Raw genomic sequence first — 12,005 nt, forward strand, 5'->3', positions numbered from 1 at the left:
TGGAGCTTGAACTCACGAACTCACAAACCACGAGATCACGACCTGAGCCAAAGTCAGACGCTTAACTGACTGAGCCACCCAGGTGCCCCTACATTTCTCGATTTTAAATTTAAGTTGATACAGTAGTGGCATCACCCTCATCAGCACCTGAGTTGACTTTTTATTTTAATATCCCTATTGAATGTGTGTTGAAGAGCAAAGCTCACCAGAGAATATGGATCAGTCGATGACAAATGAGACACCGTCACCTAAGAAACAACATCATTCCTTATAATGAAGTTCTAAGAAGAAAGGGGAGGCAAGCCTTGAGAGCTAGGTAGGGAATGCTGTGACCTAAACCACACTGGTTCTCCTCCTAAACCTGCCCTGCCTGAATTGTATCATAATTTAAAGCCATGACTGCCTCAAGTAACCAGGATAAGAATCAACTTCATCAACAGCACCTGCACACTTTGCCATGGCAACATTTTTCATTCTGATTCCCCTTTCCAATCTTATTATCACCCCAGTAAAGACCTGATACCAGGAATGGTGGTCATGTCTCCAGCCTATTAAAGCCAGAATAAGTTTTATAAAAAGCAGGTTTTGGATGCCTGGATGGCTCAGTTGGTGAAGTGTCTGACTCTTGATATCAATTCAGGTCATGATCTCGTGGTTCGTGGGATGGAACCCCATGCTAGGCTCAATGCTGACAACATGGAGCCTGCTTGGGATTTTCTCTCTCTCCCTCGGCCACTCCCCCCTTCAAAATAAATATATACATATATATTTAAAAAGGAGGTTTTATCACATTGCTTCCTAACAAAATTGCTGGTGGCTTTCCATTGCCTACAAAATAAGGTCAAACTCTCCAACAGACATTCAAGCTTTTTGATCCATGCCTATAAGCTCTTTCCAGGCTTACATCCCACTCCACCCCTCTGACATTACCTACACTCCAAATACGGTAGACTGCCTCTTCACCCAACACTGTTCAGGTTTTTGCTCAATTTGGAACAGCTTTGCCCCACTCTACCTTCAAAGCGCAGTTCAGATGCCTTCAGTGAAGTCTTTTTCACATCTCCAAGTCAGAATAAACTTCTTCCCTGTGCTAGGGCAGCCCTTTCCCTAGGCCTGCATTAGAATACATAGACCAGGGGCGCCTGGGTGGCTCAGTCGGTTGAGCATCTGACCTCGGCTCAGGTCATGATCTCGTGGTCTGTGAGTTCAAGCCCCGAGTTGGGCTCTGTGCTGACAGCTCAGAGCCTGGAGCCTGTCTCGGATTCTGTGTCTCCCTCGCTCGCCGCCCCTCCCCCACTCGTGCTCTGTCTCTCTGTCAAAAATAAACAAACATTAAAAAAAAAATAAAAAAATAAAAGAACACTTAGACCATTCTATTTGTTCTATTTGGTGTCTGAGTTAAGCTCCTCAGGGGAAGATACGTGACTTCTTTCTTTCTGAAAAGTTGGCCTCAGAGGTATTTTAGCAGGAACTAAGGTAACAGTCCTAGTTAATCTCTATGTCCACTGCCAGGAAGTCTGGTCCATACCACTATTTCTGCTTCGGTATCCATATTTTTTAATCTTTGACATGATCTACGTCTTCCTCCAGCTTTTAAGGACCAGCTCAACTCCTGATTCTATGGTGGCGCCTCCTTGGATTACCTACATTGAATTTTTCCTTCTTGGACCATGCATTTAGTTTCTGTATAGCTCACCACACAGCACCTGATTGCACATATTACTTAAGTAGAATTTTAAGGATTAGAATGCACCCTAAAAGTCATGCTTATTAAAATGTAATGTGTATGTAACTCACCTAAGAATTACTACTAATTTTTTTAAAGTTTTTATTTATTTTGAGGGAGACAGAGAGAGAGACAGAACGTGGGCATGAGCAGGAGAGGGGCAAAGAGAGAATCCCAAGCAGACTCTGGGCTGTTATCACAGAGCCTGACAACGGAGCTCCAACTTACGAACCACAAGATCACGACCTGAGCTGAAATCAAGAGTTGGCCGCTTAACAGCCTCAAGCCACCCAGATACCCCAAAATAGATATTAATTTTAATTAATCAAAAAATGATTGCATAGGTCTGCGGTGAGGCTGAGGTTCTCCATTTCCAACAAGCTGCCTGGTAATGCCACTACTTTAGCATTCCATGGAGTTCCTTCTGCTGACTCTCAGATAAGCGGTCATCTTCAGCCCGAATGCCATTTGGCAGCCTGTCCCAGTGGGCCAGCTCAAGTGCAATTTACAAAGCTTACTCTTTCTCTTACAAAACATTCCCCAAGGGTTTCTTTTTGGGTCAGTTTTCCATGCCTCTGGAGATTTCTGTCTGCCTTGCTATCTGCCTTTGGGGAACAAATGCCTTGCACTCACTGAAGGCCTGGTGTGCCTCGGAGAGATTTCTCCCAGCTCTTCTGCCCTGTATCAACATTCATAGATCAAAATCCTTTTTGTCATGTCTGCATAATATTATCTATAGTGTTTTAGAATTTTAATATCCAGACCCCAATTAATGTACCTTTAGTCATTTTTAGTCTTGCTATTACAGAATCAAGAATGTTCGTGAGATAGTGAAGAGATGGTTTATTGTAGGAAACAGAGAAGAGTATGATGAGAATGGGGCCAGATTAAATTGGACCTTGAAGAATATGGAAAGGAGTTTAGATGAAACACATTAAAAACAATGCAGAGGGCAGAGAGAACTGAAGATTTTTTTAGGAAGGACCTGGAATGGGTATGAAAATTACATTTAGGCACAACCGGTCAAAAAAGAATAAAAGAGACGAGCTGCTGAATAATCAGGTAAAAGACCTGGAGAATATGAGACACGTTATAGAAGAAAAAAATCTATAGGTTTTAGCCCTTGACCTGATATAGGATACCAGAAAGACAGAGACGACTCAAGGGATTTGAAGTTGACTGACAGGCTTAACAGTGGTGCTTTCAGGAGAAACAGGAAAGTTAAAGAGTTCGCTAATTTGTATTTTTGGGAAGGAGTGGTGTCGAAGTAAAGAAATGATGGTATGTTTGGTTACATGTATGTTGAAGTATGACATGGCAGCAAGATATCCAAGACAAAATGTCACCTAATCAGGGAAAAAAATGACAGATGACATCTTTGATGGCACCAATCCAATTGAACAAGGTTCAAGAGTTATTTTCCTCTACAACAAGGTTTTAGGGGAGCCTGGGTCACTCTGTTGATTAAATGACTGTAGGAGGGGCCAACAGGAGGGGAAATGGGTACAAGGTTTCTTTTTGAGGGAAAGAAAATGATCTGGAATTGGTGGCAATGATTACACAACTCTATGAATATATTAAAAACCACTTCCCCATATACTTTAAAAGGGTGAATTTTATGGTATGTGAATTATATCTCAATATGTTAAAAAAGTAACTTAAAGACCAATGAAAGAAAAGGCTGAGTTAAATTGGGGGTCAGCATAAAAGACTCTGAACTATGTGCTCATATGTTCCCAATGTCAGAGCAAGTAGGAGAAAGCAAAGCTGCCACGCATCTGAGGTCATATAAAAACATGGCATGGGTTTCAAGTATTTTGAATTTTTTTTTTTTTTTTTAGGAAGTACTACACAAAGGATATGACAAATTAGTAAAGGAGTGCTGATTTCGGGGGGAAGTACTAAAAAGTTATCCATCTTTATTTCTGGATTATTTTGGATTTGATTAAAAACAATTTTTTTTTATTAGTTTTCTTTATTTTTGAGAGGCAAAGAGAGACAGAATGTGAGTGGGGGAGGGGCAGAGAGAGAGGGAGACACAGAATCCGAAGCAGGCTCTAGGATCCCAGCTGTCAGCACAGAGCCCGATGCAGGGCCCGAACTCACAAACCGTGAGATCATGACCTGAGCTGAAGTCGGACGCTCAAACGACTGAGCCACCCAGGCGCCCCTGGATTTGTTTTTTAAATAGGTCAAAACCTAAAAACCAAAAATAACATTAGGATTAAAGATATTTTTGCTCAAAAAATTTAATCTTGTCAAATTTTTTTTCAATAAAATAAATTGAACCATTGAAAAATTAACTTGGCAAGAAAAATAAATGAAGTGTGCCATACACTACAACATAGGTCAATCTTAAAAACATTATGCTAAAGAAGCCAATCACCAAGGGCAGATACACCATTCCATCTACATGAAATGTCCCGAGCAGTCACATCTATGGAGACAGAAAGGGGATTAGTGGTTGCCTGGGAGGTGGGGGTGGAAGCTAGGGGGAAAGAGGAGTGACTGCTACTGTGCTTGGGTTTGGGGGGAGGGAGGGGTGATGAAAATGTTCCAAAATTGTGGTAGCAGCTGCACAACATCACGAAGATACTAAAAACCACAGTTTACATTAACCAGGTGAATATGAATAGGTGAATTACACACCAATAAAGCTGTTATTTAAAAATTAATTCAAAATACTCCCTTCCACTAGAATGAGCAATTAATAATTACATGTGTGAAAACGTCTACTGTTACTTCCATAATGTCGAACATTTGCTGGAAACTTACAATTCACATTTTTTTATGAAGAAAAGCATAACATTAAGTAAACATGGATTACATCATTCCCAATTCTTCTCCTTACATGATAAATAAGAAAATAATTTACATATTCCCTTTAAAGGTACTTTAAACACAATAAATTGTGTCCCAGGTAGAGGATGTCCAATTGGCATCACAGTGCTCCACCTGCAATGAAAATAACAATTATAATAAAAATAGTTTAATAACTCAAGATGATAAAGAAATTATTCTTTAATAAATAGGGCCTAATTTGTTGGTTAGTTGCTTTCTGAGTGCTATCATGTATGAAATTTTAATTTACTGCTTCATCCCTCAAAAAGAAAACACAAAAATAATGGAAGGTTTTACATATGTACAGCACTTCTACAGTGAATAAGGTAGTATTCATTCCTGATGTAAACTTTCAATACCCAAAACAATATTTTGTCTTTGTTTTTCTTGGATAATAGGTAAAAGAAGGAAAATAGTTTATGAATTTTACATCATCATCACTGATTTATACTAAGTGGTAATATGTATTAAATGTAGGAATAATCGAAGTAAAACATGAAAACCTACAGTGTTTTAGTAAGCAGGAAACAAAGTCATTTCTTCAACATTATTTTGGAGATGACTTGTTTTAATTTCTGATTAATCTTGAATTAAGAAGTACAGTTCATTGGGGCACCTGGGTGGCTCAGTCGGTTGAGTGTCTGACTTTGGCTCAGGTCATGATCTCGCGGTCTGTAGATTCAAGCCCCACATCGGGCTCTGGGCTGACAGCTCAGAGCCTGAAGCCTGCTTCAGATTCTGTGTCTCCCTCTCTCTCTGCCCCTCCCCCGCTCATGCTCGCTCGCTCTCTCTCTCTCTCTCTCTCTGTCAAAAATAAATAAACATTAAAACAATTTTTTAAAAAGAAGTACAGTTCATTAACTTTAAACATCTTTATAACTTTTTATGAAAAACAAAGTAAAGAAATTGGTATTAAAAATAATTGTCATCTAATTATTTCCTGTTATTTTTTATGAATTCTAATTTTAACACATGAGTATTTCTTAAAATGAGCATTTTAATGCCCTGCTTACTTCTCCAGCTTCATTGCTGTTCCATTTTTCCTTCCCCAGTCTGGCTTCACCTGGTTTCCTTTCCTCAGTCCTCCCAATGTTCCATGCTATTCCTTCTGCCCCTTCTCCCATGTTACCCCTTTAGTCATGCTCAGCTTGCAGCTCCTATATCAGTTCTCAGGAAAGTGTCTGTCATCCATCCACCTATTCTCTTTAGACATATCTTTTACCTTCCTTCCTGGCACTTAACAGAGTTTGTAACTACACACATGATTATGTGAATTTTTTTTCTGACAAATCGTGGTTTCTCTCTTGACCATTAACTCTGTGAGAGTGACCATGTCTGTCTTTCTTCATAGTACAGTGCCTGCCATACCACAGATACTCCATAAACATTAAATTAATATTGAATAAGTTTGGCTTCATAAAATCACTACCTAATGTACTGATTAGATGTGATTAACAGCTGACTTATCATTAGGAATAATGACTGTCAGAGGTAGTAAGATGACATTCAAATGCTGAAAGAAAAATTCTAGCCAACCAAGAAGTCTATATCTAGCAAAACTATCCTTCAAAAAGGAATGATTACTATGTTCCAGTAGTCCTTTGCTTTGCAAAAACAGAAATTTGATTTTGATAATTTATCTAGAATTGAAAAATACAGTTTCTCAAGTTTTTAAATACAATCCAAATGGCACCAAAATCCAACAAACCAATGATGTTGGATTAGGCTTCTTTCTCTTTAAAAATTAGAAAATAATTTCTATCAAAAGTAAATAAAAGGCCTCATCTCTAAATAAAAGGCCTCATTTTTAAGTAACTCATTAACTCTTAGATTTTTGCTTGTGACATTTCTAGAAGATCATTTCTTTGATGGAATTCTTCATTGTGGAATAAGATACCCATGAATAGTTATGACATTTATTCTTTCCTCGATAGCATAACTCCACCATTATGAATGATATTCAATTATGACCATGATAATTCTATATAAACATGTTCATCTTTGGTTTTGACATCCAGTTGGAAGCTGTTCTTTTAGCATTAACTATACAAGGAAACCATATGAAAGGAATTTTAGATCATCTGCTAATATTGCAAACAGTACTATAACATGCACTTTTTTCAATTCATTTATTTCCACAACTAATGTTTCCACAATAACATAAATGATGGAATCGAAATAAACTGGTGCTTCATTTGAATTATCTAGTCAGCTACTTTTTTAAAAAAAGTGAGTCTATATACATTCCCAATTTTTGCTTCTGGAATGCAATACTTTTGGGTTTCTGGTTTTCAGACAGATAAAATTTTATTGAGCTCCTAAAGAAGGCAGAAATCTTTAGCGTACACTATACAAAAAAAAAAAAAACAAAAACAAAAAAAAAAAACAACTTGCTTACAGAATTCTTGGACACATTGTAAGATAAAAGGCAATTACCATTGCAAAATTAAACAATTTAAAAAAAGGTAGAGACTATATGGAGAAAAACTGTAGTGTTCTTAGCACTACTAACAGATCAAGAAGTTGTTAAGCTGTCAATCATTCAAGCTATGTGAATGGATGAAAATACTAATTTAAGATTATAGAGGCAGGGACAGAAGGATGTTATAGACAATGTCTACTAGAAAAATCTTTCCACCTATTCAAATACTATTCTGTTGTCAATTTCATTTTTTTTTCAGGGACTTCTCCCCCCCCCCCCCCACTAACCCCCCCCCCCCAGGCATACACAGCTATAGCTGTCCTTCTCATGGCAGACCCTCTGGTTTTGTGACAGCTCTGAAAAATGGGCAAATGAGTGGAGGAAGACATAGTATAGGACTGAGAATCACAGTTATTTTGAATATGAATGTAGTGGCTTGAGATGGAAAAATCCTCCGTGTGATTACTTTGTCACAACATGTATAAAACCCATCAGGGCTCTTACAGCGATGCACAGAATTTTACTTGGAAAAAAGACTGGATGCAAAGTATAATCACCAGGAGTTGCTGTTATAACAGAGGACAGTTTCTCAAAGAAAAAAATAAGGCAGAGAGTTTAATTAAATTGTATTCTAATTGGATCAAATAAACAGCACATTTCTGAAAAACTCATGTTAAAATATTCTATAATTTAAAAGGGCAATTGTACATTTTTAAATTGTTTTCTAAATCTATCCCAATTAGAGTATCTCTCATCTGTAGCCCTATATATTTCTTCTCTCTCTTAAAAAACAAAATAAAACAAAACAAAAAACTTTGGGAAGAGGGGTCACTGGAAGGTAAAAGTAAGTCTATACCTCCAGACAAGAAAACTGCTGTCTTAGAGTTACTGCTACTAGTTTGTTTAGAGGCTTTAGTTTACAAAGCACTTTCACTGTCACATTTCACCATAATCCCAGGTGGGAGGTAGGACACTGAAAACTATGATCACCCAGGCTGTTCAGATGCTAAAACTACAACTCACCAAGTGAAGGGCCTCTAAGCATATTTAAGTGGAGTCATCTTATGAGGTTCATAATAGGGCAGGTAACCACCCTTTTTGACAAAACAGTCCTTCACAGCACCGCCTCGCTGCACTCAATATGACGTTTTATTCTGGAAACAAGTAATATAATAAACTTCAGTTCTTTCCTCCCATTTACCCTTTACAGCTGGAGTTACAAATTCAAATGCCAGGCAGGCTGACATACCTAAGTAAGACATGTCCCAAATAAAGATATGATTTAAAAAAAAAAAAAATCAACGAAACTAAGTCTCGGTGCTGCAGAGGCTACAGGGGGATGGGACACTTGGACTGAAGAACCGGAGAGGCTTACTCCTCACAGGGAAGACCCTGCAAATCACGGACTATTGCCATGTACAGATCTGGTTTCCTACATCTGATTTTTCAATAAATCTTGATTTTCATGTGAAGTTCCTGATAATGACAGCAACTTAACAAAATTAAAATAAAATAAAAATAACTTAAGTACTTTGGAAGTGAGATTGGGACTACTAAACTGAGATATCTGCTAGACCAATACTATTTCCCTTTAAACCTGAAAATATTTAAGTCTGATATATATATGTATATATGTGTGTGTATATATATACATACATATACGTGTGTGTGTATATATAGACACAGATACAGATACAGATATATAGATATAGATATAGATATAGATATTTTTTTAATCCCCCTAAACTACAAACTGTCCAGTATTAGATCTCAAATCCTACACTGCCTCCTTTTAGCCTGTTGTATATTCAGGCCAATATACTTCATAACACTTAGGTGTAGTTATAATACATCTCAGTAAATACACGCTATCAGCGCCCCCATCCGCGCCATCCGCCGCGCACACCGGCGGGAGGCCACTCGACGCACGTTGACTTTGGACAAGCGGTCTCGCGCGCACGTCCCCCAGGACTCCGGTTGTCGCTGCGGACCCGTGCGCGCCGGGAAGCTCGCGGCAGGTACTCACCCGTTGGGGATACGGTTCTTCACCATGACGAGATACGTTCGGGGCTCCCACGCGCCAGGACAACCAGCTCTCAGGCTTCTTCCAGAACAGACCCTCAGGCAGCTGCGGCCACCGGGGCGCGCACTCAGCCCGCAGGTGATCAAAGCCGGCGTTCCTGCAGGAACTATAAGCCAGGGCAGGAGTGACAGACTCCGACGCCTCAATTCGAGTCACAAGCCCAGGCTGCGCGTGAACAGACGTAGCGCACCGAAAACTCCCGAAGGCTCCCGAAGGCGCACGCTCTACCCCTCACGAGCCGCATCGCGCATGCTCCTGGACCGCCTTGACGTCAGTGCCCGAGGAGCGAGCGCTGGGCAGGCGGCGGGCGCGGTGGTCGGGATCCGTGCTGGGCGGTTGGTGACCTTCCCAGAGTCCGCAATAAATGGTGCGTCCTCGTAACATAACAAGAGTGCACTCTCCATCCAGGTGAATGTCATACTGCCTGTTAAAGCCCCCTGGACCCCACTATCTTGTCTGTTGGAGTCCTGCTCTGTGGGCAAAACCAGCGGCGGCCCCCAGTAACCAGAGACCCACACAGGCCGCTAGAAACTTGTAGTCCCCAGAACCTGGCCGACCTGTCAATCATGCCCTTTGGGAGTTGAGAGGGTTGAGAAACACTCCCATTTTCCAGCATTCGGGAGTGGAGCTTGATTTGCAGCAAATCCAAGACCATGTTATTTATTGTCTACTGTGTGCTGAACATCTTGTTAGGATTGGCGGCGGACGGATGAGTTCGTACCCCAGCTCTCATCCTCACGTTATAGTAGGCAGAAAGCTGAACTTGCAAAGTAGGATGTAAGAAGAAAAAGTGCAATCGTAAGTGCTCTTCAAGGTCACAGAAGGGTCAGAGTAACAATTTCCTGGAAGATGCGGGGTTTGAATTAGGCTTTGAGACGTGAAATGCTCTAGATTAGAGGAAAACTGCAAAAATCAAAGGATGGATGTGGCAGGGAGTGGCAAGAAGAGTGGTCAGGCTATAGTGGAAGGTATATGTTGGAGAGTGGGAAGCAGGGCTTAGCCGGGGAGGCAGACCAAGTGGTCTTTTAGCCTCACTTTCAGAAAGGGCCCCTCGTTTTGACTTTCTCTCGGACTGAAACTCAAAGCACAGGCACTGCGATATGTTGTCAGTTTTAAATAAAAGACAACATCACAGGACTTACCTGTGTCCAGTTTCTGGACCTACTATTGCTCTATGAATTAGTACATTTTTTATAAATCCTGTAATTAACTTGGGAGTAGCAAAATTACATTACATTGTGTGTGTGTGTGTGTGTGTGTGTGTGTGTGTGTGTTATAAACTTTCAAAATATGCCATAGTTTTTGTAACCTGTTTTGGCATTATTCAGTTTTTATGTGCCTGAAGTCTCAAGGGAAGTGAACCCAAATCTTTCTTGACTTACAGCAGCAGCTTATGATGATTTGGGGGCTTAGTGCTGTGCAGTGGATGATTCCATTTTGATGCCTTTCCAAGACTTCTATATGAATTCACAGAAAATCTTTGTTAGGCCACTTGTTCCTAGTTTTTTCTTTTAGAAAATAAGATTATAGTTAACTAAAAGGTATTTGTTTTCAAATTTGTCAGGTAATGAAACACCTGGAAGCCAGGATGCTTTTTGTAACATCTCGTGAAATAATGCTGTTGTATTTAACCAATTGTAGAATTTTTTGTTAAATTCCACCTTTTCCACATCTTAGTAATAATATTTGCCATATATTTAATAAATTTTGATGTTGGCAAAGTTGGCTATCCATTACCTTAATTGTATCATAACTTTGAGTGAGGTTTTATGTTTTTTGCATACCATCATAATGCAAATCAAAGAAGTCTGGGAAGGCATTATTTGAGAAACACTGCTATACGGGAGTTCAAAAAGGGCTGATCAGACTCTGTGACAATCGATGAACTAAGATAGAGATAAAATTGGATTTGAGACTGAATTTGGTTCCGCTAAGGAAGGAAGATGGATTAATACATTTGGAAAGATTTCCAAGAGCTGGGGGAAAACTAAAGGAAAAACAAATTTCTAGTTAGTTCATCATTAACCAAAGAAATAATACTAGATAACAGAATATGCATTTTGTGACTATTCCATATGCTAGAGTTTTTTTGTAATTTTATTCTGCTAACACTCCTGAAATCAAATGGCATGTGACAGAAGTAATCAAGGTGATTGAGTGTTACATTTACACACAACATAAAATTTCACTTCAGCAATCACCTTGGTGATAAAGGTGTAACTGGATAAATTGGCAGAACACAGAGATTTCTAAATGCTAAGCAAGTGGCATTTCTACACATAAATTGCCTTCCGTTTGCTCTGGATTAGAAAAGAATGAATGAACTATTTGATTTTAATTCTCAGGTTTTGACTATGGACCTCCAGGTCATCTTATCCAAAAAAAAAAAGCTAATCCTCAATTTCCTTACCCTTTAGAAAGAGCTTTAACTGCAAGAATTGTAAATTAGCAATAATCTTGAAGAGAAGATTGGGTTTAACTGTTGGAGCCAATTTTTTTTTAATATGAAATTTATTGTCAAATTGGTTTCCATACAACACCCAATGCTCATCCCAACAGGTGCCCTCCTCAATGCCCATCACCCACCCTCCCCTCCCTCCCACCCCCCATCAACCCTCAGATTGTTCTCAGTTTTTAAGTCTCTTATTGGAGCCAATTTTTTAATAAAGAGGAGTGAATTGCCGTAAGAAGGTATGAGTCACAATTTTCCCTAAGGCAAATTTTCAAAAAGCAAATGCAGTTTTTTCCAGATCTTCAATTTTATCTAATATTTTGCCTATAATCATTTATTTATCTTATGGAATAATAAATGAACCAGGTTAGAAACATCAACAAGTCTGCAAAACAATATCTGGTTAAAAATTTCTCGTATGATAAGTTTTTTATTTGATTTATTGTAATTTAACTATCTGTAGGATGTGTTGTCGCTAATG

General features: G+C 39.2%; 1 protein-coding gene across 5 annotated transcripts in view; it reads left to right on the forward strand.

Annotated features, from left to right (window-relative positions):
* The first annotated feature begins 9,307 nt into the window (after positions 1-9,307).
* CC2D2B (coiled-coil and C2 domain containing 2B) overlaps positions 9,308-12,005 on the forward strand; it is a 93,703-nt gene continuing 91,005 nt past the window's right edge. For 4 of the 5 annotated variants that reach the window (XM_019445214.2, XM_019445211.2, XM_019445213.2 and 1 more), the window contains exon 1: positions 9,308-9,480. The gene's annotated coding sequence lies outside the window, so the exon portion shown is untranslated. Of the gene's footprint in view, positions 9,481-9,522; positions 9,871-12,005 lie in introns of those variants that run through there. The other variant, XM_019445212.2, reaches the window with a different exon arrangement.

The sequence above is a fragment of the Panthera pardus genome, unplaced genomic scaffold (genome assembly GCF_024362965.1).
Source record: "Panthera pardus isolate Hobbes unplaced genomic scaffold, ASM2436296v1 HiC_scaffold_22, whole genome shotgun sequence".
NCBI lineage: Eukaryota > Metazoa > Chordata > Mammalia > Carnivora > Felidae > Panthera > Panthera pardus.